General features: G+C 40.5%; 1 protein-coding gene, 1 long non-coding RNA gene and 1 pseudogene across 4 annotated transcripts in view; 2 read left to right on the top strand and 1 right to left on the bottom strand.

The window, feature by feature from the left end:
• Positions 1–27830, top strand: part of LOC131394410 (zinc finger protein 266-like) — a 194388-nt gene that overhangs the window by 128768 nt on the left and 37790 nt on the right. The gene's annotated exons all lie outside the window — the stretch shown is intronic.
• LOC131394413 (zinc finger protein 26-like) overlaps positions 1891–27830 on the top strand; it is a 34883-nt pseudogene continuing 8943 nt past the window's right edge.
• The window catches only part of LOC131394435 (uncharacterized), a 124501-nt gene continuing 105960 nt past the window's right edge, over positions 9290–27830 (bottom strand). The window contains exon 4 of the long non-coding RNA XR_009216130.1: positions 9290–9319. This is a non-coding gene — a long non-coding RNA (uncharacterized LOC131394435). The remainder of the gene's footprint in view (positions 9320–27830) is intronic.

Here is a 27830-nt window from a genome sequence, read left to right as displayed (position 1 = left end):
AGTAGCTACATCATTATTAGCAACGCAATGTGTCTGAAGCACCTAGAGTAGTAAGATGCAACAAACTTTAGCAACCATTATATTTTTAATTCTAAATGTTAAAGCTTAATATAAAACTATTGTAATTAAGAGTATGAAATGGGCATAAGTAAATATCACTGGCATGGAAAAGTCTAGAAATTGATACAGGTATATATAGGAATTTATTGTTTAATAAAGGTGGAATTTCAAATCAGTAAGTCAAGGATAGTTTATTAATAAATGATACTACACCAAGTGGCCACCTTTCTGGAGGAAAAAAAAATTGGATCCACTACCCCACACCACATGCCAAAAAACATTCTTTGAGGATTAAAACCTAAAATGTTATTAAAAATAAAATTTAGAACAAAACTAGGTAATTTGAATGTAATCTAGAGTTTGAAGAGAATTTTTAAGGCGAGACAGGAAACCCAGAAATCGTTTTTCATAAAGGAATTTCCTGGCTTCATAAAAATTAAATATTTTGTACTGCAACAGATGAAACATAAACGTAGCAAAATAGCTACCATTTCAACAGATGCATAAAACACATTTAATAATGCACATGAACAATTCTTGGTAAAATGTGCTAGTAAATCAGGATTTAAAAGGAACTTGATTAACTCCACAAAGGCCTCCCACTGAAACCCACAGCAAACATGATTACCAGAGAAACTGTAGAACCATTCCTGAGTTAGGAAGCCTGCTATCAGTGCTATTACACAATTTGGTACAGGAGGCCCTGGACCATTACGTAAGATCTGAAAAATAAAAACCAGAAATACATATTTGAAGAAGAAAAAAATTAAAGCTGCATAAAAAAATGTCAATACACTGAAAACACAAAGGAATCAAAGATTAGAGTGTAGTACGGCATTCAAGGAAAATAAAAAGATGTGGTATATATACACAATGGAATACTCCTCAGCCATAAGAAACGATGAAATCCAGCCATTTGTGACAACATGGATGGACACTGAGGGTATTATGCAAAATGAAATAAGTCAGAGGGAGAAGGTCAAATACGGTATGATTTCCTTCATTAAGTAGTAGATAATAACAACAATAAACAAACACATAAACACAGAGATTGGATTGGTGGTTACCAGAGGGCAAGGGGGGAGGGAGGAGGGCAACAGGGATAATTCAGCACATGTGTGTGGTGATGGGTTGTAATTAGTATTTGGGTGGTAAACATGATGTAATCTATGCAGAAATAGAAGTATAATGATATACACCTGAAATTAAAAAAAAAGAAACGAGGGAAATAAAGCTTAAATATTTAAATATGCGATTGAATGGAAGAGAGAGACCATCTCATGGACTGGCAGGCATATTACGGAACAATCATGATAAGGGCTCAAAGAAGGTGAGGACAGGCAGCCAGAGAGGCCTTTGAAGAGACTCTCCCCGCGTGAGCTCCCACCCCCAGCCTTTCTCTTAGGCGGTCTAGGCTCCTCGCTGGCCTCGTCCCGCCCCAACCCCGCCCCCGGATATCGGCCCGGCCCTCCGCCCGCAGCCCCGCCCACTTACTTGCTTCCAACCTCAACCACCTCCGCTGGGCATGTTTCTGCGCCTACCCCGACACGCAGTCGACCCCACGGCCATCCGCACCCTCACGTGGAGAACTACAATTTCTCTGCCTGAAATGGTCGGACGTGATTGGCAGTCCGAGCCCCGGAGTCCCGCCCTTTACGGCTTGAGGCAGGAAGCGGAAATGGCGTCACCGGTTCGCGCGGTCTTTTTGTTCGTTGACTCCGCGCATCTTGGAGTGGTCACGTCGGTCGTCTCGGGGTTACCGCGTCTCTGGTGAGACCCGCGTGCAGGGAGCGCCCCGGGAGGCACGGAGGGATTGAAAGGAGGGGTGTGGCCGGGACCCCGAGGGGCCTCCTTAGAGAGGCCGGGCCCCTCCGCTCGCGTCCGCCCGGCCGCTGTCCCCGCGCGGAGCCGGGGCGGGAAGGGCGCGTGTGCGGGGGGTTTTCATCCCCTGGGCTCCCCTGTTCAGAAGCCTCCGAAGTAACCTCGGGACTTTTCTCCGGAAGGAGAAGAATTTCCGCTGCTCGAGTCCCGTTGCTGAGGCCCCGCGCGCTCCGGTTCTCACGGACCTGGCGACCCCGTCGTGTTCCCGTGAGTCCGGGGGAAAGTTGGCTCAGGGGCCTCTTCTGCTTTTCCTGTGGAAACGAATGTGTCGTCTGAGAATTTGTCTTTGTCTTTGCGAGTTGTTTATTTTTGGACATTACCTAAAGGTGGAAAGGTAAGATAGTTTCTTAGGTGTCAAGGCTGAGCGCATTTGTGTGTATAATTATAAGCATCTGTTGACCACAAGTCTTTCATCTAAAGAAAGATAGCTGTTTCGTCGTCTGAGCTTCTAGGCCCGTACATCCCCACAGAGCTTTTAAACAGGGTCCTCCAGGAGAAAAAGATGGAGACTTTATGACATCAGTTCTAGAATAATTCAGTTTGCCATTAACAGGATATTTGGACTAAGTGTGTTCTTTTCCTCACATTTTTCTTTTGTAAAATCTTAAACCTACAGAAAATGTGAACATCCTGTACCATGAGTGTTCACTGTAGTAGACTCATTCATTTTTAGCATTTTGCATGTTTGCTCTCTCCATAGGTAAATACGTTTTATGGTGACTAGTTGAAAGTAAGTTAAAATAAATTGCAAACATGATGCTTGACCTTTAAATACTTGTAATTCGTCTCCGAAAGATAAGGGTATTATTCCTATTAAAACCACAATGCTATTAATTCACCCAAGAAGGTGAAAAAGAATAATGTCATCAAATATCCACTCAGTAAAAATTAAAATTCTCCACATTGTTCCGAAATATGTCTTTGGGTCTAGGACTCAATTAAGGTTTATATATGGCCGTTGTTTATGTCTTTTAATCTTTAACCTAGGTCAGTTGCTGTTGTTTGTACATTGTATTGACTCTTTGAAGAATCATACACATTCTTTTAGAAAGTTGCACATTTTATATTTCTGGTTTTATTTTCATGGTGTGTTTAAATGTTTTCTCCATTTCTTGTATTTTCTGTCAACTGGTAATTGGGTCCAGAGCAGAGGTTGGCAAGCTTTTTGTCTGAAAGGTCCAGATAGTGAGTACTTGATGCTTTGCAGGCTATAAGGTGTGAGAATTACTCAGCTCTGCCTTTGTGGTGGGCAGGCAGCCATAGACCTAAGTAAACAAATGGGCATAGCCGTGTCCCAACAAAGCTTTATTTACACAAATAGGCGTGTGACCAAAGTACCAATTCCTGGTGTAGAGGCTTCAAAAGATCTTGTCAAAATATTTTGTAGGTGATGTGTACATGAAATTGCATTCCACAGGGAAGACAGAAATTTATGCCATCCCTCAGTTGGTGACGCCCACTTTGATTATTTGCTTACGGTAGTGATCAGCAGAGCACTCTTTTTTTTTGTTTCTTTTCTTTTTTTTTTTTTTTTGTGAGGAAGATCAGCCCTGAGCTAACATTGATGCACTCCTCTTCTTTTTGCTGAGGAAGACTGGCCCTGGGCTGACATCCCTGCTATCTTCCTCCATTTTATATGGGATGCCACCACAGCATGGCGTGACAAGCGGTGCATCGGTGCACGCCCGAGATCCGAACCTGTGAACCCTGGGTCACCGCAGCAGAGTGCGCACGCTTAACTGCTTACGCCACCGGGCCGGCCCCAGAAGCACTCTGTTTTTAAAGGTAGACTCTTCCTTGTGAATAAAAAAGTCATATGTGGGGTGATATTTTGATACTCAGAATATCTTGTTCCACAGCAACCTTTGTAACAGTTACCTCAGCATCTGTTAATTACCTGCGTGAATAAACTTCTGCATATGTTGTCTCACATTTGTGGGGGTGTATTTTCAGGGTAAGCTGCTCAGGTTGTTTTTCTAGGTCAGAGGGCAAATATACGTTTACTTTTGCTGAATATTATAAATTTCCTTCTACAGATCTTGTGCCATTTGGTATTTTCTGAATGAGCTTTTTAAAAACATGGCTAAAAACATGGAGAGACATAAGGAAAAAATTTGTTTTAACTTCAAGACACTTGTTTTCAAATAGAATGTTCTGACCACTTTCATCCTGAGTAAAAATATTCAAATATTTTTGGAGAAGTGCAGTGTTTTGGTTTATATAATATTCTGTGCAGACATTTTATATGAGTCTTACTTGATTTTTAGGTTGTAATTCTATTTTTGTGTTCCTTTTAGTTGTGCACACTATACTGTAACATCCTTGTGGGGACTGGCAGTTCAATCCACAAGTGGTCGTTGAATTCCTTTAATTCAATACAGAACTAGGATCTGTACCAGGGACAGAGAAACAGTGACCATCCAAGTGGACAGAGGACTGCCACATGGGGCTTCCAGTCTGTTTGGGAATACAGATATTAAACGAATACCGGCAAGTTTGAGATATGGACATCAGAATGGCTTAATATGCAGTGGTAATATGTATCGGGAGGGATTCATCTTTAAGTTGTGAAGCAAAGCCTGAGTAGGATTGACCTAGTCAGGTTGTCGAGCTGTTGTGAGGATTTGTAGAGTGGGTGAGGAAATTTCAGGTGACGGGAACTTGAGCAAAATACAGCATAGTTGAGACCTTGGTGTATTTCTTTAACTCAGGAAAGAGGGTTGGCAGAAGCACAATGGACAGAGTGATGGGAGGTAGAGTGGAGAGCGCGGACAGGACCAGGGGGAAGAAGTGCTCTGTACCGTATTCTAAGGCCGTGGAAACTTCTGAGATGTTTTAGCATGTGAGTGATTTCTATTGATTATAACTTAAATAGACCCCCCAACTCCTGCTTTGGGAATGGACTTCAGGAAAGATGAGAGTGAAAGCATGGAGTCAAGGAAAGAATCTAATGATGAGTAAGTTTTAAAACATAATCATGGAACCTAGATGTGGATGATTGTTATGAAGAAGAAAGTGAAATGATTTGAGGGCCGGCCCCGTGGCTTAGCGGTTAAGTGCGTGCACTCCGCTGCTGGCGGCCCGGGTTTGGATCCCGGGCGCGCACCGATGCACGGCTTCTTGGGCCATGCTGAGGCCACGTCCCACATACAGCAACTAGAAGGATGTGCAACTATTACATACAACTGTCTACTGGAGCTTTGGGGGAAGAAAGATAAATAAAATTATAAAAAAAAAAAAATGAAATGATTTGAGAGTTTTGTAGAAGGTAAAAGTGAAAGAATCCAGGCATTTCCTTCATCTATTCCTTTGCTAGAGGCTATGCCCCCACTTAATGTTTTAATGTTTGGTTAGTGCTTAGTGAAAAAATTCAACCCATGGCTGTTGTTAGGAAACTTGTAAACTGTCGGAGGAGGCAAACATCTGTCCAAGAAAATAAATGTATTGTTACAAATGGGTTAGGGTGCTGGAGCTAAAGTAGAAGATGGTATTATTTTCTTTCTTTATATGGGAGTAGATGAATGAAAGAGAGTTCATAAATATTTAAGTGATAAAAAGACAAGGTATAGGAGTTAGCCATGTCGGAAGGGACGGGAGTAGGAGATGGGGAGAGTGTTCTGTATTTGGTTGATTACATTTCTAGGGTGAGAGAGGGGAGAGCATCAAGGGTTACTCCCAGATTTGACAGTAGATACCTTTTGTTTGCTTGGGAAAAGTGTTGAGGGAGGATTCTAATCTTCAGTGTGTACCTGATGGAAAAATAAGATTCTGTTCAAGAAGTGATTCTTTTGATGTTAATCAAAAGAATGTAAGAGAAAGTATGGATATGTTTTAATTTTGTGAATAGCAAATTCATTCAAGAAATTAATCAGAATCAGTAATTCACTTGTGTTATTATCAATCTTAGCAAATGTTTATGTTAATAAACATATGATGGTTTTGTAGTCCACCTTGAGATTCCTTCTCCTACCCAGATTAGGCCTTTGATTCCCTGAGAGAACGTCCAGAGTAACCAGTCCTGTTGACTTTTTATAAACACTGACGCATTTAAGGGGCTAGAATCATTCTGCAGGTAAAGGACCAGAAAACTCCCCTGACAGTGCAGGTTGCCAGAAAGCACTGAAGGCTCCATGTGGCTTGGTTATATCCATGTTACCCTCTGTTTGCCACTTGGGTGTCCCAATGAGCTAACTGTGCCGTAGCGAAACAGTTGATGAGGGTTGTGAAAATAAATTTACTGATGGTGTGCAGATACTGTGGTTCTGTGAATGTCTTTCCTGTTGGCAGGAAGTGGTGTGAAGGATCTGTGTTGTCTGTTGATCACCAATCCCTGGTGAGCCTTCACTGAGCCAGGCTCTGTGCCACTCTTTGTCTTGGCAAACATTGGCATCCAAAACAGACGTAATGCTACCAGTGATGCAAAGAAACCTCTCCAAAAGAAGCTGATCCTGATGTCAGACAACAGTGTCAAAAAGCAGTAGTACAGCTACAGAGATCATTATGATAAAAGATTCTGTTTCTCTAAAAATATAAAGATTTAAATATATATCCACTCAATAATGTTGTTTCAAATATATAAAGCTTTGCTTAACAGAAGTAGAAGAAGAAATAGACAAGTCCAAAATTCTAGCTAAACAACATCGACAATATTTAAGTAAAGCAGAGCCTAGGGTATTTATAGGATAGGAATTATGACCCGTTGAAGCAGAGCACATAGCCAAGCTCCCCATTTGATAGGTAGGAACCACGAAAATAAGTCCATGACGAATTGAGAGATGTCCAGGGCATGGAGCAATGTGATCGTACAATTATAAAGTGTAATTATGTGAAACTTCTTCAATAATAGTCATAGGAGTGTTCATATCTTTCATGAACTGGGCCACGTGGCACATGTTGTTAATGGACATACACCAGGAAGTTACTACAGTTTTGCAAACACCTCCATGGTCAGCCAGTACTAAGTCAAGGGCTAAACAGTTGTTAAGAATCATTTTAGTTAGTGAGCCTTGAGCTTAATTCGAGAGGCCAAGGATCATTTGCTGGTTGGCCTCTGTATGTTTTCCTTGCTGTCCCAGTCCTACTTTGGGATGGGCAGTGCCTTACATCCCAAGCATTGTATCTTGAATAGGTGTAATGACTATTATATCTTAAATGTAATGAATAGCTCTGGCTGGTGATGACGGAGAGATGGTTTAGGAAGGCCAGGGGTATCTTCAATGAGAATAGATAATCTACAGTAATGGGGAAGCTGGTGATTGAGAGCTGGCCTATGGGAAAGGGGATTGCAAAATAGATGGAGTATTGGGGGGGTGAAGTAGAGGTGTCAGTTCTACAGAACAACCTGATAGCCCTGTCTCTGGAGTGATGTATAAGGGAGGGTGACTGTAAATGGACTATGTGATATGATTCAAGAGGTGAGAGTGGAATATCTGTAGATTATGTGGCACACGGGACTGTGTGTACCTGGTACCATCCCTGAGTGTAGACTTGAAATGTTACCATTATGGAGAAATATTTCCCCAATTAGTAATAGCCTGAAAGGAGTGAGAGGAATACATGATGAGGGACAGATGGGCATTGGCTGTGAGGTTGATAGTCCAGTATTTGTCATTGCCAATATAGACATTGGCTGGGTAGATGTGTATGGCTGGCTTGGTAAAGAGAGTGGTCCTGGCAAGTCCAACAGGCTCCTGTGTTTAAAGCACTAGCCATGGTCTCAGCAAGCTGGATATAGAGGTTGGTGTTGTTGCTGTGGCAGTAGGGAAGAGCAGGAGTGGGAGGGGATGAGTTTAGGGCTTTTGTGGTGTGATGTGGCACAGAAGTACTGGGATGCATATTCTCTAGCGCTAGAGAGAGAGTGGTGTTAGTGGAGGCCTCATGGTAGTGTGTGGTGGGGGCCAGCAGAGTCTCCTGTACTTTTTAGGAGTGCGCAGTGGGATGAGACTTCCTCTAGGGAGCTATGTAGGCAAGATAAGATAATAATGGTGGAGATAAGATAATAATGGTGGTGGGCACCTTTGTTTTAAGAGAATCACAAAGGCATTACACTTAAAACCAAAGCGGTTGGACGTGAGTTATGATGGAGTCACAGTTACGAGGGGAAAACTCCTGGTTTTGCAGATGTTTTTGAGCAAGGCAGGGTCAGAAGGCAAATAAGCAGTAATATACGGAAAGTCAGTCATGTCACTTGGGTCCCATTCTTTGAGGCAGTGCTCCACGGTAAAGTTGGTCACTGAGGGGGTGCAGGGTTGAAGTTTCATGTGGGTGGCGTGGATCCTTGTGGTGGTCCCAGGGAATTGAGGAGTGGCATTGGAGATGACATCTGAGATGCTGTCATCTCCAGCAGTGAGCTCTTGGGCTAGGGTGATGATAGCCTTCCCAAGTCAGTGTTCATTCAGGTTGTTAGGGGTTCCTAACTTTAGGATCTCTAAGATTCAAATGTCCCTGGGCAATCTGGGGGACCTGCTGGCATTGTTGAGCATGATAACTGGACTGCAGATGTCAGTGAGATCTTGTGGGTTATCCAGCGTGCATCTGGAAAGGCCTGGCCTGCTTGTGCCTGCTTCCTGAGCCTGACCACAGAGCTTCTTCACTGGAAGCACATTGAAAAGCCAGTGTAAGTGAGGTGGCATGAAAGTTTAAAAGAAATCCATAATTTTGCTAAGTTAGGTCATGATGGGAGCCTGGCTGCAAATTAAGGCCATGTCTCTTGGGGCAACCTGGGTACATGTCAGTAAGTGTGAACTCAGAGCCACCTCAGCTAAAATGTGTTCATGTTTACTAACTTGACCTTGTGAGTGGTCTGCATGAAGGCTGTCCAGGCCAGCCATTTGGCATGTGCCCTTTGTCTTAGGGTGAGGTTCTGCTGTGCTCGCCAAGGTGGCAGCCTAGCCACATGCAGTCGCAAGTGTGTCTGTGGAAATTTAGGAGAGGCTCGATACATTTCCAATTTTGAAAGATCCAGTTTTTATGGCAGCCCATTTGGTTTTCCAGGGGGTTATAGTAATCCTTGGGTCAAAATTTTTTAGCCTGAGGCTCTCAGACTATCCCAAGCACCCAGATCAAACACAACTAGCCCACATAAGGGCCAACGGCTGCATTTGATAAATTTGTTTTGTCATTTTTTTGCCTTTCTCCCAGAGAGCTGTTTCATTACAAGGGGAAAGTTGGGCAGTCATGGCTGTGGAAGCTTTCTTTCTCCATATCCATAGGAGTGTGGCCCAGCTGTCTGTGTATAGTATGGGGACTCCACAGAAAGCGTAAGAATTTCTTCCCTGGTCATTTTTTTATATAGTTGGCATTCACTAGTGGAGTTAGTTGTCTCCTCTTGTAGTGTCCACAGTCTTCCTGGTGTTCCTGAGGCTATTATTTCTGTTTCCTCCAAGGGATCACAGGGGGCATTGGGATTTATTAACCAGCCTTTACATCCTGAGAAGACTGGCAGAGCTTTTGGAACAGGGAAATCGGAGGTACGCTCTGCCCTGTGGTCCCAAAACAGAGCTGTCAGGGTCCCTCAAGGCTTCCTATTGTTGCTGGATCATAGGATGTTATCTTCCCCTGATCAGGTAGCCAACCCTTGTGGGAGAGCAGAATGATTGAAAAATGTAAGTGGAAGGGGGAACTGGGTGAGTACAGGTAGATATGGAAATAGTCTCGGTGAACATGGAATCCTTTTCAGGTTCCCTTGACAATAATGGGAGACATGGCAGCTTGTGAAAGTTGGTATGGGGTCTTTTAAGACCCCCCAGTCTAGAATTTAATAGGATCAAGGCCAGAGACAGGATAGAGAGCCATTTAAAAGGGGACTGTCTGTGGATGTTAACTAGACTTATTGTGGTGATAATTTTGCAGTATATATCAATATCGAATCATTACGTTGTATGCCTGAAGCTAATATAATGTTATATATCAATTATACCTCAATAAAAAAACAAAATAAGGGGCTGGCCAGGTCATGTAGTGGTTATGTTTGCACGCTCCGCTTCGGCAGTCCGGGGTTTGTGGGTTCGGATCCCAGGCGTGGACCTACGCGCTGCTCATCAAGCCTTGCTGTGGCAACGTCTCATATACAAAATAGAGGAAGATGGGCACAGATGTTAGCTCAGGGCCAATCTTCCTCACCAAAAAAAAAAAAAAATAAGGACCAAATAAAAAAAATTAAATACTAAAAATAAGAAATGAAATCTTTAAAAAAAATGGGGGACAATGTCATCTGGGTTTTTCTCTTTAATTATTGCCCTTCATCCTTTCACTTTCCTGGAAATCAGATATGTTCCTGGCATTTGGATAAATTTTGTACTATGAGAAAAGCCACAGACAAATATGTTTTGGCTGAAAAACAAAGGGACAGTTTCCCCCCACGGTATCATTGTACCGGGCATGGGACTGCTTGTGTGAAGACTTCTTGGTCCATGAGAGAAATCAGTTCCTTAGCAGGCTGAGCACTTACATTTGAGTCATCAGGGTATAGATGGCACTTAATGCTCTTACATTAGGTGATTTCACTGGAGCATTGACAAGCCTGGGAAACCTCTATCTTTAGCAGTTGGGGTCATGGGAGGAAGTAGCAAATATATCGAGAAGTAGTGGCCCATGAAATAGGAATGGAATTAAGATTGGTGTCCATGAATCCAAGGCAAGGAGCAATGACTGATCAACTGTACCAAATGCTGATTGGGTGAGAAATGAGGATGGAATTTGTCCTTGACAGTCATCAACGACCTTTTCAAAACCTGACTGTGTGGAGCAGGGTGTGCCAAGGTCGCCTTAGAATAGATTCCTGAGAAAAGGGGTGGATAGGCATTGCAGACAATAAAGGAATGTGCTCCTCTTTGATGTGATAGTCTATACTTTAATATTCCAGCTTTTCATTGTCCATTAGTCTTCTGTTGTTGCTGTAACAAATTACCTCAGTGTAATGGCATAAAACAACAATAATTTGCTATCTTACAGTTTTGGAGGTCAGAACTCCTAAAAGGATCTCACTGAGCTAAAATCAAGTTGTCGGTAGGACTTATTCAGGCAGAAGTGACTCTGTTTACTTGCTTTTTCCAGCTTCTGGATGGCTTTTGTCTCATTTTTCTTCCATCTTCAAAGCCAGCAACGTCAAAGTCAACTCCTTCTCATGCTGCCATATCTTTGATTCCACTAGTTGGCTTCCTTCTACTTTTAAGGACCCTTGACATTTCACTGGGCCCAGCTGCATAGTCCAGGGTAATCTCCCTATTTTAAGGTCAGCTGTTGCACAACCTTAATTTCCCTTTGCCTCCTGACCTCACATATTGTTTTAAGGGTCCCTGAGATTTGTCCTCACTGGGTATGGTAAGACACACAGATATGAAACTGAGTGTCAAGAAGGAAGAAGTTTATCATACTCAATACTTCTCTGGAAACAGGAGTCACAGCAAGCCATGCAGTGGGGTCTACCTGGAGAAGCAGTGGGGCTGGTCAGGAGGCAGTGTGAGCAAGGGGGGAAATGCAGCCAAGAGCCTATTTTGTGGTTTCCATGGGGAAGGAATAGGTGAGGCAGGGTAAGCGGGTTTAAGATTTGCTAGTTTGAATAATTTCCGCAGGGTCTTCGGAACAGGAGCTGTCCCTGGATGGTATATGACCCTGAGTTGATTAATGCAGGTTGATAGTTGCCCAGAGTTTGAGAGCCCCATAAAGGAGGGGGTTGAGGTGTAGGCTCTGGATGGTTTGCATATGACAGGGGTTTTCTTTTTCTTTTTTTTAATTTTCTGCTTTATTGTTTTAATCTTTCACGTTTAATTTCTTTTAATTTTATTTATTTATTTTTTTCCCCCAAAGCCCCATAGATAGTTGTATGTCATAGCTGCACATCCTTCTAGTTGCTGTATGTGGGACGTGGCCTCAGCATGGCCCGAGAAGCGGTGCGTTGGTGCGCGCCCAGGATCCAAACCCGGGCCGCCAGCAGCAGAGCGCGCGCACTTAACCGCTAAGCCACGGGGCCGGCCCTGACAGGGGTTTTCTTGAGTGAATTTTCTTAACTGTCTCTAGGACTTTGTTAATCCTGGGAGGGGCAGTCCCTCCAGGGACAGGAAGGCCTCCAAGATGTCAAACCATCAGAGTAAAGAAAACTGAAGATGTGGTTAATACACACATTCACATTTTCCAGAAATCAGAAAACTGATATCTTTGAAGATGATTATCGTGCCTACCACACATCATTCATATTTGTTGTATTATTTTTTAATATTTTGTACTTTTCTGTTTTTAGTTATTGTTATTGTGAATACCTCTATCTTTGCTATGTAAACCAAGCAATCCAAAGCCAGCATACACAACCACCTCTTTCGTCTAACTCTCATACACCAAGTCAGTATTTCCCCTGCGCTAAATCAACACAAGATCAGGTACCAGACAACTGTGGACCTCCTTTTGCCCCCAAAGAATGCCAGAATTATTCCAAGTAGCCAATCCTAGCTGTTTACTCTGCCTTGCCTTTCCTTTCCTGTGGACACCCCAGTCAAGTGTGACCTGTGCTTTCCCCTCAGTTCTGTCTCCTGACGGGTTCTTGTGCTCCCACATTTAGCCCTGCATGGCTTCCCGTGACCCTTCTCTTGGGATTGTAAGTAATAAAGTTTTCTTCTAATGGCACTAATCTATTCACGTCTTCACTCAGTCACTTTTATAAATTAAGATCCAGGCACAAACCCTCCATTTCTTCATTTTTCTTCCTAGGTTTTACTGCTTATGTCCGTACACCATAACAGGTATTACCTTCCTTGGGTGATTTTTAAACTGTTTATGAAAGCTCTCATTATTGATTTATGCCTTTGTAATTTGATTCATTCCCTTTGTACATGTTCAACCTTATTAGTTAATTACAATATTTTCCTGAAGTGGTTGTGAAATGATGTCTCTTTGTAGGTTTAATTTGGCGTACCATAATGACTGATGGCGTGAACACGTTTACAAGTACTTTGGCTATTTGGAGAAATACCTGGTCATGTCTTTTGCTGGTATTTCTAAAAATGAGTCTTTTTAAAAATAATTTTTAAGGCTTTTGTAAGACAATGTGAAACTCATCATTTGTGAGTTACTTGATTGCAATAGTTTCCACTTTACGTGTCTTCAGTGTTATGTTTCCTTAAGGAAAATGATTTCTTAATTTGGACATAGCCAGATTTATTCAACCTTTCCTTTATGTTGTTTTAGAAATTTTTTTTTCCATGGACATTGTAAATATGTTCTAATACCTTGCCTTACAAAATTGTTTTAGTTTTTGTTGCAAATGTATGTCCTTAATCCATCTGGGATTGACTTTTCTGTGTGGGATCAATATATGTTTGGTTTAATTTTTCCTCCAATGGACATAAAATTTTCCCAATATCCTGTATTGAGAAGCTCAACTTTCCCTGCTGATATGCAGTGTCAGATCAGCCATTGAAAAAATTCCATATTTATTTGGGTATGTTTCAAGGCTTGATGTTGTTTTCCTTTGGTCACTTGGCCTAATGTTTGTATAATTACCAATTGTCCTTGTTGTATTGACTCTACCATATTTCTTAATGCCTGATAGAGCTACTTCCTACGCCATTGTTCTTGAGGAGTGTCCTTCCTGTTGCCTTCTTTTTAAAATTTTGAACTTAATTCAGACATAGAGAAAAAGTTGGTAGACTAGTAAAAAGGACTCCAGTATGCCTCTACCCAGATTCCCTATTTTTTAATATTTTGTCACTTTTCCTTGCTCATTCTTTCTGTGTCTCCTTCTCCCAGTGTCTGTGATTTTTTTTCCTGAATCGTTTGAGGGTAAGTTGCATACTTCATGCCTTTTTACCACTTAATATTTTCAGTATGTGTTTCCCAAGAACAAGAGTATTATCTGATCTGTAGTCCACATTCCTATTTCATCAGCTGTCCCATGTCCTTTATTGTAAAGTGTCCCCTTTAGTCCAAGGTCATGTACTGTTTTTAGTGATCCTGTTTCTTTAATCAATTTCAAGCATTTCCTTACTCTTTCTTTGTCTTTTATGATATGGACAATTTTTATGAAAACACCCATTTCCTTTAGAGAGCTTCTGTCCCTTAGAGTTTCTTTGAAGTTACTTCACAGTTAGATTCAGGTTTTGAATTTGGGGTTGAATATGAAAAAAGACATATATTTCAAAGGTGTCACTACAGAGAGGCCTGTGATTTCATTTTTCTCATCATGGGTGATGTTAATTTTGATCACTTGGTGTAAAGTGGTGCAAATGTCCAGTGTTTGCACTGTGCAGTTCCTGTTTTTCTTTTGTGATCAGTAACTTGTGGGGAGATCGGTATATATTTTGCATCAGTGTGTGAGGCTCCTCTAATAATAGTAGGTCTGCTTTTTATTAGACGTTTGCTGAAACTCCAAATAAATCATTTTAAGGGAATGGTGTGTTTTCTGTTTTGGACTTTCCAATCCATGAACAGAATATTTTCTCCCCACATATTTAAGTCTTCCTCAATGGCGTTTTCTCTAAAAAGATTCCGCACATTTTGATTAGAGTATTCTTAAGCATTTTATAATTTTCTTACTTGTAAATGTTATACTTTTTAAATTTAATTGTTCTGATTGTCGATATATAAAATGCATTAGATCTATGTATATTGAATTTTGTCTAGCAGTCTTGCTAAACTTTCTTAAAAATATTAATTTTTAAAATATTATTTTGAATTTTTTGCATAGGCAGTCATATCTTCTATAATTAATGCCTTTTTTTTTTTTTTCCATTTCAATCCTCAGGTTATTTACATGTTTTTCTTGCTTTACTGACCAAACAAGACCTCCTGTACCATAATGACTAGAAGTAGTAAAAGTAGCATCCCTGGCTTCCTCCTAATGCTAATGGGCTATGCTTTCTATCTTTACCATTCACTGTATTGTTTTTGTAGATTTTACAAAGTTAAGGCTTTATCTTACTTTTAATAGTTTGAGAGTTGGCTTTCTCATAAATGCTCTGCGAATGTATGAAATACTTTCCCCTGATTCCTCTGAGATGATCCTATTTGTTCACAGATCTTGTTCAAATACCTAGAACTGTATCTGCCTGTGATAGATACCTAATATTTGAGTGAATCGGTAAATAAAAGAATTTAAAAAAGTAAATGTGGTGAGTTAATTGATATCATATTTTATAGCAACCTTGTAATTGTAGAAAAACTGAACATGGACAAAATGAATGATCTTTTTTTATACCTGAATTTATTCTATGTACTGATAGATTAGAGAAGGTTTTTACAAATATATTGAGTAACTTTGGCATTTCATTTTGTTTTTTTACTCTATTCTTTCCGGGTTTTTGTATAAAGATAGGAGTATCTCTGCCTTTTCTAAACTCTTAAACAATTTCTGTACTAGGAGAATTGTTGCTCTTATGTAGGTCAAAATTCACTGGCAGAATCATCTGAATCTGGATTAGTTGTTGCCATTTTTACTAGTTTTGTTTTCATATTTTGGAATAATTTAAAGCAAGGATTAAATTATTTTTTATGTTTGTAGGACTGCTAAGTTTTCCAATTTCATTGTAAGTCCATTGAGCAAGTTATGTTTTATAGGCATTTTTCTATTTTCAAATTTATAGTTTCTTATGTTTTTAGTATTTGTGGCTTTTGTAATTATATATCTTTTGTATCCCCTTTTTCATTCCTGCTATCATTTCCTTGTGACTCTTCATTTTTCTTATATTAATTCTGCCAGAATTTATTCAGTTTTGTTCATTCATGTCAAAGAAAATTGTTTTGATTAATCTACTGTATATCTGGTTTGTGTTCTATATTGCTAGGCTCAGGTGCCATAACAAAATACCATAGACTGAGTGGCTTAATCAACACAAATTTATTTTTTGGAGGCTGAATTCCAAGATCTGATGCCAGCAAGGTAGGTTCCTAGTGAGAGCTCTCTTCTGGCTTGTAGATGACTGCCTTCTCTCTGTCTTCACATGGCGGAGAGAAAGTCAGCAACCTCTCTGGTGTCCTGGGACCAGGGAACCAGGCAAAGAAAGGGTTACTGAGGATCTGATCAACAACTAGGATGGTCTCTGAAATGTTTTTCTGACAAGAAGAAACTCTGTGTTCTGTTTTGCAGAACTTGCTGTCCTCATTTTGCAGATGTGCTGTCTTGCAGAGAAATTCACACATTTGCAGCAAGACCCCGGTGAACTGGTCCAGCACCAGTCATCCTCAGGTTACCTTAACTCATTTGCATCGTAAATTCTCCTCCTCTGGGAGGGTCCAAATAGCCATTTTTTAGATCATACAATGTTGTGTAATAACATGTATGCATGCTACACACACGCACCTTAAATGAAAACAGTTGTTACACAACTGTTACAAATAAACCTGGTATCTTCTGCTCTCTTGTGTATCACCTCTCCAGCAGCAGTGAGCTGGGAGAGACACTGCTTTGGGAGTTCTCCCTAGTGTTCTCCATTGCTTGGACCAGCAATAAAACTTTTTTTCACCTACTTCTGCCTTGGTTGTGCTTTCTGGCTCTGCACACACTAAGAGATGAATCCAGTGATTTTGGCTGCAGTGTCTCTTCTTACCAGGGCACTAATACCCTCTTGAGGGTCCCACCATCATGACCTCCTCTAAACCTTATTACCTCTCAAGGCTCCATCTCCAGAAACCATCAGCTTGGGGATTAGGGCTTCCAGAGATGACATGAATCTTGGGGGGACACGCTGCAATGTATTGAATGTTCTATTTTGTTAATTTCTATTCTTTATTTTTACTTTCGTTCTGCTTTTGTTGTATTTACGTCAGGCACCACATAACAGCATTTTCGTCAATGACAAAGCACATATATGACATATGTGGCCACACATACATGCAGGTGGTCCCATAGGGTTAGTACCATATAGCCTAGCTGTGTAGTAGGCTATACCATCTAGATTTGTGTAAGTAGACTCTGTAATGATCACACAAGGGTGAAATCGCCTAATGATGCATGTCTCAGAATGTATCCCCATCATTAAGACATGCATGACTGTACTTTGTTATTACTGTAGAATGTTTGTTCCTCTGCACTATCTAGTCCAGAGAGTGGTGTATTAAAATATTCCACTGTAATGGTGGCTTTGGTGATTCTCCTTTCGTTTGGTCCATTTTTGTTTGCTGTATTTTGAAGGCTGTGTTATTAAGTGCATACCATTTTAAAATTGTTGTAGTTCTTTGGTGACTTGAACCTTTCAAAACGTATCTGTAACTTTTTATGTATAAGAATGCACATTCCAGTAAAATCTATTTTGTCAGATTTTTATGTAGCTGTATCATATTGTTTTCCTTTTATTTCTCAGTCTTAGTGTATCAGTTTTTAGATGTCTCTTTATAAACATCATAGAGGCGAAATTTTTAAAATCTGGATTTTAGTAAATGTTGCATGTTGAAATAAAATTAAGCATCCAGAGAGGTTGTAAAAATAGGACAGTGTGTTCATGTATATCCTTCACTGAGCTACCTGTAGGGTTAACATCTTAGGTAACCATAGTACAATTATTGAAGCCCAGAAATTAACATTGATAAAATTCTATTAACTAATCGACACACCTCACTCAAATTTCACATTTTGTCATGCTTGTCCTTCATGTGGGCTAGGATTCAATTCAGATTCTTAGATTGCATGAATCTTGATATTTATGAAATCCTTACCATTTATGGAAACATTTAGTCCATTTATAAGTAACGTAAGTGTAATAAGTTTGGATTTCATTTAGTCATTTTATGTTTCCCATTTGCCTCAGTTTTCTTCTTTCTTTGAATTGAACTTATCAGCCGATTTAAACTTACCAGAAATTTACAGTAATCAAAACAGTGTTTACTTAGCTTATGTACAGGCATATAGGTTAATGGAATGAATTGAGAGTCCAGAAATAAGTTCTCACATATCTTCTCAATTGATTTCTGAGAAGGGTGCCAGGAGAATTCAATGGGAAAAGAAAATAATCTTTTCCTCAAATGGTACTGAGACAACTGGGTATCCACCTGCAAAAGAATATCATTGGGCCCTTACCTTACACCATTTACAAAAATTAATTCAAAATGGATCACAGACTTAAATGTAAGACCAAAAACTGTAAAACTGCTAAATAAAAAATAGGTGAAAATCTTCATGACATTGAGTTTGGCAATGGCTTCTTAGATGTGATATCTAAAGTACCTTGCAACCAAAGAAAAAATAGATAAATTGGACTTTATCAAAATTAAGAACTTTTGTACTTTGAAGGACACTTATTAACATTAAATACTTTTGTAATACAAAAGACACTCTCAAAGTGGAGATAGTCATGGAATGGAAGAAAATATTTGCAATTCATATATGTCATCACATGTGAGAAGGAATATGTACAGATTATATAAAGAACTCTTACAACTCAACAATAAAATGACAATCTAATTTTAAAATGAATAAAAGATTTGAACAGACATATCTCCATAGAAAACATAGAAATGGTCACAAGCTCATGAAAAGATGCTTAACGTCACTAATCATTAGAGAAAAGCAAATCATATTCACAATGAGATATCAGTTCACATCACTGGATGGTTAAAATGTAAAAGACAATAGCAAGTGTTAGCAAGGATGTGGAGAAATTGGAACCCTCATACATTGAGGATATCAGTGGGATTTTAAATGATGCGGCCACTTTGGGAAACAGTCTGGTAGTTCTTCTAAACGTTAAACATAGTTGTTATATGTCCCAGCAATGCTAATCCTAGGTGTATACCTGTGATAGTTAATTTTGTGTGTTAACTTGACTGCATCACCGAAAGTCTAGATATCTGGTAATGTATTATTTCTGGGTACAACCATGAGGGTGCTTTGCAAGGAGAGTAGCATTTGAATGAGTAGACTGAGTAAAGCAGATTGCCCTCTCCAATGTGGGTGGGCATTATCCAATCCGACTTAGGGCTTGAATAGGACAAAAAGATGGAGGAAAGTTGAATTCTCTTTCTCTGCCTCGCTCTTGCACTGGGATAATGTTTCTGTGCTTTCGGTGCTCCTGGCTCTCAGGCCTTGAGACCTGAACTGGAATCTATGCAATGTCTCTCTGGCTTTCAGGCGTGTGAACTGCACCACGGGGTTTCCTGGTCTCCAGATTTTTTTTGTCACCTTTTGTGATTTTTTTATTGCATGCTTATCAGCAGAAAAAAAATCTTTTATATGATTTGATTTTTAATCAGTTTTTCCACCTGACTCTCTAGGACATTCACATCAGCTGCAGAGACCTGGCACTCCATCTTCTCTTGCTGTTTTGTTCTCTCTAATAAAGCCTCATGTGGCGGAGCTTCTGCTATGAAGCAGTAAAGGGGACTTGATGAAGGATTTCTTTAATCCTTAAAAGCCTGTATGATAGCAGGCACAGACATTGAGTAATGAGCTGTAGATGAGACAATCACTGGGCAAGTTTTGTCTTGCGTTCTGTCTGCAACTGCAAACAGATCAGGGGACTTTTCAGCCTCCATACTCTTGAGTCACTTCCATAGTAAATTTCATTAGATATATAGATTTTTATGAATTTCATGGTATTTTTGTATGTGTGTAAATGATCTTCCTGATCTTACAATATGGTCCAGGGCCATATGTTATTTTCCTCTGGAGAACTCTGACTGATACGAGACCCAAGAGAAATGAAAATATGTCTGCAGAAATTGATACACATAAATTTTCATAGCAGCATTACTCATAGTATCCACAAAGTGGAAACAACCCAAATATCCATCAACTGATCAATAGATAAATAAAGTGCATTATATCCATACACTGGAATATCATTCAGCAATAAAAAGGAATGACATATGCTACAACACATATGAATCTTGAAAAGCATAGTAAGCAAAAAAAAAACCGTTGGCAAAAGTGTGTATGATCTCATTTACATGAAATGTCTAGAAAACGCAAATATATACAGACAGACAGTAGACTCATGGCAGCTTAGATTTTAAAGGAGTAAGAAAACGTGGGTATGACAGCTAGAGCATGCTTTTGGAGTAATGAAAAGGTTATAAAATTGTGATGGTTGCATGACTCTGAACATACTAAAAAACACTGAGTGGTATCTTTTTAAACGGAGAAATTGTATGGCATGTGAATTATTTTTGAATATAGCTGTTCCAAAACACGAACCAAAGAGAAAATCATGAGAGTAGCAAAATCACTAACAGCATAAAAAATTTAATGTCTCTGAACCACCTAGAGCAGTAAGATGAAACAAACATTAGGTACCATTATATTTTTACCACTAAATATGAAAATATAAAACTATTGCAACTGAAAAAGTGCTATGGGCATAAGTAAATATGACTGGCACAGAAGAGTCTAGAAAGTGGTACTGGTATATATAGGAATATATGGTTTAATTAAGGTGGAATTTGAAATCAGTAGGCCAGGATAGTTTATCAATAAATGATACAACAACTGATCACCTTACTGGAGGAAAATTAATTGTATGCACTACCCCACACCACATGCCAAAATACACTGTGTGAGGATTCAAGATTAAAATGTGATTAAAAATAAAAAATTTTAGAAGTAAATTAGGAAATCTGTAATCTAGAGTTTGAAGTGAATTTTTAAGGCAAGGCCGGAAACCCAGAAATTATTTTTTAAAGACTTTCTTGGCTACATAAATGTTAAATACTTTGTAAGCAACAGATGAAAGACTGCTGTAGCAAAATAGTTATCAATTCAATAGATTCATAAGACATTTAATAATGCACCTGAACAATTCTTGGTAAAATGTGCTGGTATATCAGGATTTAAATGACCTTTATTAACTTTACAAAGGCCACCCACTGAAACCCACAACTAACTTGATTACTAGAGAATAATTAGAACCGTTCCTGAGTTAAGAATGCTTGGTATCAGTGGGATTTGAAAATTCAGTATGGGAAGCCCTGGACCGTATGGTAAGATGGGAAAATTAAAACAGAAATACATATTTGAATTACAAAAAACAAAAGTTACAGAAAATGTCATTACGGTGAAAACACAAAGGAATCGGGCGGCCCCGTGGCTTAACGGTTAAGTGCGTGCGCTCGGCTGCTGGCGGCCCGGGTTCGGATCCCCGGGTGTGACCCGAGCCACCGCTCCTCCGGCCATGCTGAGGCGGTGTCCCACATACAGCAACTAGAAGGATGTGCAGCTATGACAGACAACTATCTACGGGGGCTTTGGGGGAAAAATAAATAAATAAAATCTAAAAAAAAAACAAAACACAAAGGAATCAATGATCAGCCTTTAGGGTGGTGTCCAACGTAAATAAAGCAAATAAGGGGAAATAAAGGTTAAATACGGGATTGATTGCACGGAGAAGATAGATCATCTCACGGCGTGGCCGGCATCTTATTACTGAATAATCAAGGACAGGGCTCCAGGAAGGCGAGGACAGGAGAAGCTTCTGACGAGCACCCGGCGGCCTGAGTTCCCCGCCCCTCTCCCTTCCGACATCTAAACCCCGGGCTGGGCCAGGTCTTGCCCCCGCCCGCGTCCCACAGGCCTGCTTCCACCCTCTACCTGGCCCGCTGGGCCTATTTGAGCCCCCCGCCCCCCGCCGGGGCCATCCGCACCCACGCAATTTCGCTGCCTGAAATGGTCAAAGGTGATTGGCAGCCGGAGCCATGGAGCCCCGCCCTTTACGGCCTGAAGCAGGAAGCGGAAGTTGCGTCACTGGTGCGCGTGGTGCATTTGTGCCGTAACTGGCGCCTCGTAGAGCCGTGATGTTGGTCATCTTTCCGTGACCCCGTCCCTGGTGAGGGCCGCGTGCGGGGAGCGCCCTGGGAGGCACGGAGGGCGGTAAAGGACAGATGTGGCCGGACCCCGAGGGGCCTCCTTAGAGGGGCCGGGCCCCTCCGCTCGCGTCCGCCCGGCCGCTGTCCCCGCGCGGAGCCGGGGCGGGAAGGGCGCGTGTGCGGGGGGTTTTCATCCCCTGGGCTCCCCTGTTCAGAAGCCTCCGAAGTAACGTCGGGACTTTTCTCCAGAAGGAGAATTTCCGCTGCTCGAGTCCCGTTGCTGAGGCCCCGCGCGCTCCGGTTCTCACGGACCTGGCGACCCCGTCGTGTTCCCGTGAGTCCGAGGGAAAGTTGGCTCAGGGGCCTCTTCTGCTTTTCCTGTGCAAACGAATGTGTCGTCTGAGAATTTGTCTTAACCTTTGCTTGTTCTTTATTTTTGAACGTTACATAAAGGTGAAAGGGAAGATAGTTTCTCAGGTGTGTAAACCTAAAAGTAAAGGGCCAGTATGAGAGTCAGAGAGGCGTTTGTTTGGGGCTCGTGGAACTGCAATTCCGGGAGCAGAGATTCAGGTAGAAACCCCCATAGTGGCCGCTAGGGAGGAAAAGGGGCTTTTAAAGAAGGAGGTTTGCGTTACACAGAATGTTAATTGGCGTTGGTGGCAGGAACCTACTCTTGGCTAAACGTAGTTCATCGCTGAGGCAGCTGGTGGGAGGCAGAAGTCCGTCACTGGGAGGGGCTGCAGGTTTCTCCAGGGTCCTCAGTTCAGAGTTCCTGTTCTGCTCCACGAGGACTCGCGTGACCCCCGTTTCCTTAATGGCTCCCCAGCGCCATTTTAAAGCCCTTAGACGTAAGGGACTCCGTTGTTTCACATTTCACAGATGTCAAGCTTTTGCATATTTCTGTATATAAATATAAACGTATGTGGACCAGAAGTCTTTCTTCTAAAGAGAAGCAAGCATACTCAGCTGTCTTGTCATCTGAACTTCCTAGGCCCGTACATCCCCACAGGACTTCAAAACAGGGGCCTCGGGGAGAAAAAGATGGAGACTTGGTGACACTAGTTCTAGAAATGGTGTTTTCTGTTGACAGGAGTTTGCACTAAGCGTGTTTTTCTTTCATGTTTTTCTTTCGTAAAGTCATAAACGTATAGAAAATGTGAACATCCAGTACAATGAGTGTTTTTTATAGACAATTCACCATTTGTAGCATTTTGCATGTTTACTCTCTCCATAGATAAATAAATACATTTTATGGCGAACAATTTGAGAGTAAGTTAAAAATAAATTGCATTAGTGATACTTGACCTTTAAATAATTGGTAGTGCATCTCCCAAAGACAAGGACGTTTCCTACTAAAACCACAATGCTATTATTCCACCCAAGAAAATCAAAGATAATGATGTCATCTCATATCTTACTCTTTGTAAAAACTCAACTTCTCCACTTTGTTCCAAAAAATGTTTTTGTATCTAGGAGGCTATCAGGATTTATATATGCCAGTTTATTTCTTTTAGGCTTTCTAATAGATCAGTTGATATTATTTGTCCCATTATGTTGACTTTTAGAAAAGGCGCAAGTGTTCTTTTGGAAAGTCATATAGTGTGATGTTTCTGATTTTATTTTTATAGTGTGTTAAAATGTTTCCTCAATTTCTTATATTTTCTGCCAACTGGTAAATGGGTCCAAAGGAGAGGTGAGCAAAATTTTTGTCTGAAAAGGTCCAGATAGTAAGTACTTGATGCTTTGCATAGGGTGTCAGAATTACTCAGCTCTACCTTTGTAGTGGGCAAGCAGCTATAGACCTAAGTAAACAAATGGGCATAACTGTGTACCAGCAAAGCTTTATTTACACAAACAGGCCTGTGACCAAATTTTGCCAACTCCTGGTGTGTGTAGAGGCTTCAAAAGATCATTTCAAAATATTTTGTAAGTCATGTGTATATCAAATTGCATTCCACAGGGAAGACAGAAATTTATGCCATCCCTCAGTTAGTGTTGCCCACTTTGATTACTTGTTTAGGTAGGGATCAGCAGAGCCCTCTGTTTTAAAGGTAGACTTTTCCTTGTGAATAAAACAAGTCATATGTGGGGTGATATTTTGGTACTCAGAATATGTTGCCCCCAGGAAGCTTTCTAACAATTGTTTTAGCACCTGTTACTCACCTACAGTGAGTAAACTTCTGTTTGTGGGGGTATATTTTCAGGATAAGTTTCTCAGGTTAGTTTTCTAATCAAAGGGCAAATAAACATTTACTTTTGCTGGATAGTATAAATTTCATTCTGTAGGTCTTGTGCCATGTATAGTTTCTGAATCAGCTTTTTAAAGACATGTCTAAAAATGATGGAGAAATGATGAAGAACAAATTTCAGTTTTATCTTCACTCGTTTTCAAAAAGTATATCCTATAGACTGTTATTCTGAGTAAAAATACAAAAATGCTTTTTCAAAAATACTGTGTTTTAGTTTATATTATATTGTGTGCAGACATTTTGTATGAGTCTTCTTTGATTTTTATGTTTTGATTCCATTTTTTTGGTCCTTTTATTTGTGCATACAATACTGTGACATTTTTGTGTGGAAGGGCAATTGCCTGAGAATCCACAAATGGTCATTGAATTCATTTCATAAGCTAGGAACAGTGCAGTGACAAGGAATCAAAGGCCATCAAATTGGAAATAGTACTGCCACTATGGGGCTTCCAGTGTATTTGAGAATACAGATCTTAAATGAATAGTGGCAAGGTTGTGATATGGACATCAGAATGGCTTAACATGAGGTGCTAATATGTGTTGAGAGGGATTGAGATTTAAGTTGTGAAGCAAAGCCTGAGTAGGATTGACCTAGTCAGGTCTTTGAGCTGTTGTGATTTGTAGGGTGGGTGAGAACATTTCAGGTGAAGGGAACTTGATGAACAAAATCCAGCATAGTTGAGATCTTGGTGTATTTCTTAACCTGAGGAAAGAGTGTTGGCAGAAGCAGAACAGACGGAGTGGTGGGAGATGGAGTGGAGAGCAGGGCCAAGACCAGGGGAATGAGGTGCTCTGGACAATACTGTAAGTCCGTGGAAACTTCTGAAATGTTTTAGCAGGAGAGAGACTTGAATCCATTTACAACTTAAATAGAACCCACTAACGCCTGCTTTGGGAATGAACTTCAGCAAACAGAAGCATGAATGTGTGGAATCCGAATGGAATCTTATGATGAATAAGTTTTAAGACATGATCATGGTACCTGGGTGTGAATGATTGCTATGGAGAAGGAAATGACTTAAGAGTTTTGTAGAAGGTAAAAATGAAAGAATCCAGGCATTTTGAAACTTCATATATTCATTTACTGGAGGTCATACCCCTACTTAGTGAATGTTTGAAGGCTTAATTAGTGCTTAGTGAAAAATTTTAACGAAGGGCTGTTCTTAGGACACTTGTAAACTGTTGGAGGAGGCATACATCTTTCCAAGAAAATAAATATACTATTACCAATTGATTAGGGTTCTGGAGCTAAAGTAGTGGATGGGATTATTTTCTCTCTATATTGGAGTAGGTGAAGGTAGGAGAGTTGATAAATATTTAAGTCATAAATGGAAAAGGCATAGGAGTTAGGCATGTTGGAAGGGATGGGAGAAGGAGATGGGGAAAGCATTCTGTATTTGGTTGATTTCATTTCTAGGAGGAGAGAGGGGAGTGTATTAAGGGTTGCTCCCAGGTTTGACAGTGGACACCTTGTATTTTTTTGGAGAAAATGCTGAAGGAAGATTCTAATCTTCAGTCAATACGTGACAGGAAAAATAAGTGATATCTGTTCAAATGATGTGAACCTAGAGAAAATAGGAGAAAGCATGAATGTGTTTTAGTTTTATCAATAGCAAATTCATTCAAGGAATTAATCAGAATCAGTAATTCACTTGTGCTATCATCAGTCTTAGCAAATGTTTATGTTAATAAACATAGTGGTTTTGTAGTCCACTTGAGATTGCTTCTCCTACCCAGATTAGGCCTCTGATTCCCTGATTGACCATCCAGATTAACCCATCCTGTTTGATATTTTAAGACACTGACGCATCTTGGGGGTTAGAATCCCTCCACAGGTAAAGGACCAGAAGGCTCTGCTGACAATACAGGTTGCCAGAAAGAACTGAAGGCTCCATGTGTCTTGGTAATATCCATGTTACCCTCTCTGTTTGCCACTTGGGTGTCCCAATGAGCTAGCTGTGCCATAGTGAAACAATTGATGAAGATTCTGAAGACAAAGTTGGTGAGGATGTGCAGATTCTGTGATTCTGTGAATGTCTTTCCTATTGGCAAGGAACTCAGCTCATTGCTCAGGTCCTAAGGGTTGACTAAATGTCTCCCCAAATCTCCTCTTTACTCATTTGTCTGCAGGGATCGTTGTTCGTCTCAGTTATGTATGAGTCTGCAAGAAATCAGGAGACAGCAATCACACTTTGATTTAAACCAGAGAAGTGTAATTTAAAGATGTAAGGAGAATTGTAACATCCTAGAGTTGATGGAGAGTCCCTAAGGAAAGCCAAACTTGTAGGGGGGCCCTCTCCCCAAGGCTGGACTTTAGACCTTGTTGGAGAAGGTATCATGGCAGTCCACTGGGTAGTGAAGAAGTTTGCCTGGTTGTCGGAACCAGAGGCAGTCAACAGTCACTGTGCAGGCAGTAAGCCACCCTCTAGATGCAGACAAGTCATGAGTGGTGGGTAGATTGAGAGAGGGAATTGGGTACCACTGTGCTTGCAAGACCTGGAGTACTAAGCATCCATATAAGGAGGCTGTGGGAAACAACTGACTGGTGTGCAGAGAAACTGAAGCTGATAGATGAGTGCACGGAAGAAGACAGTGTTCCTTCCACCTTTACAATCTTAGAGTAAATATATTTCTGAAAACTGATGTATATTGTATTATGAACAGCTATTGAGTTATAATCTAGGTATACTTGAACAGTGGTATGAAGGATCTATGTTATGGGTTGATCACCAACCACTGGGTGCCTTCAGTGAGCCAGGTTCTGTGCCACTCTTTGTACTGGTAAACATTGGTATCCATAACAGACATAATGCTAGCCAGTTATGCAAAAAAATCTCTCTAAAAGAAGCTGATGCTAATGTCAGACAGTGTCAAAAAGCAGTAATGTAGCCACAGAGGTCATTATGGTAAAAGGTTGTTTATCGATGCTGATCTCTTGGCATAATGATTAAGTTTGGTGGGCTCGGCTTCGGTGGCCTGGGTTTGTGGGCCCAGATCCTGGGCGTGGACCTGCACCCCTCATCAGCCATGCTGTGGCAGCGACCCACATACAAAATAGAGGAAGATTGGCACAGTTGGTAGCTCAGGGCTAATCTTCCTCAAGCAAAAAAAAAAGGAAGATTGGTGATGGGTGTTAGCTCAGGGTGAATCTTCCTCAGTAAAAAGGGAAAAAACGTGGTTTCTCCAAAAATTTAAAGGTATATCCACTCAATAATTGTTGCAAATATGTAGAACTTTGTTTCACAGAATTAGAAGAATTGCACAAATCCAGAATTCTAGTGGGAGATTTTAATGTATTTTGCCCATATTGTTAAACTAAACAACAGAAGAAAAATCAGTTGGGGTATACTGTGGAAATGCTATGTGAACTGCTTAATGTATATATACAAAATAGTGTATCTAGTAACTGACTAAACTCAAAAATTGCTTGTCTGGGAGCAAGGGCGAAAGAATGGACTGGAAAGAGCAAGAAGCCTTTTTAGGGAGATAACTATGTTCTGTATCTTGTTTTTCATTGGTTTTTACTACAAGTGTATCCAGTTTTCAGAACTCACCCAGCAAATGCTTAAGATGTGTGTATTTGTGTACATTAATGATACCTCAATTAGAAAATGAAAGGAAAGTTAAAACATGTAGGCCCTTACTGACTAAAGACATTGGTGCCCGTACTTAGCACAAGGACCCCCAGTTTGAAAACTCTAGTAGTAAAGACAGTTATACTGTGAGGCTAGACACATGGTTTTGTGACCATATGTGTTTCTGGGTTTTAGTCTTCTGAACTGTAGAATAAGGACTGTGGGGTTGTGAGGGGGATGTTGGTTCAAAGATAATGAACAGTGGAACTTTCAGTGGTTGATGCCATTCAAAAACCATTTTGTAGATCAGCATTTGCTCTCTGCTCTGTTTGATTTATTAAAGTTA

This window comes from Diceros bicornis, chromosome 30 (assembly GCF_020826845.1).
Source record: "Diceros bicornis minor isolate mBicDic1 chromosome 30, mDicBic1.mat.cur, whole genome shotgun sequence".
In the NCBI taxonomy this organism is placed as follows: domain Eukaryota; kingdom Metazoa; phylum Chordata; class Mammalia; order Perissodactyla; family Rhinocerotidae; genus Diceros; species Diceros bicornis.
Note: the sequence above shows the minus strand (reverse complement) of the source record. Positions and strands in the feature narration are given on the sequence as shown.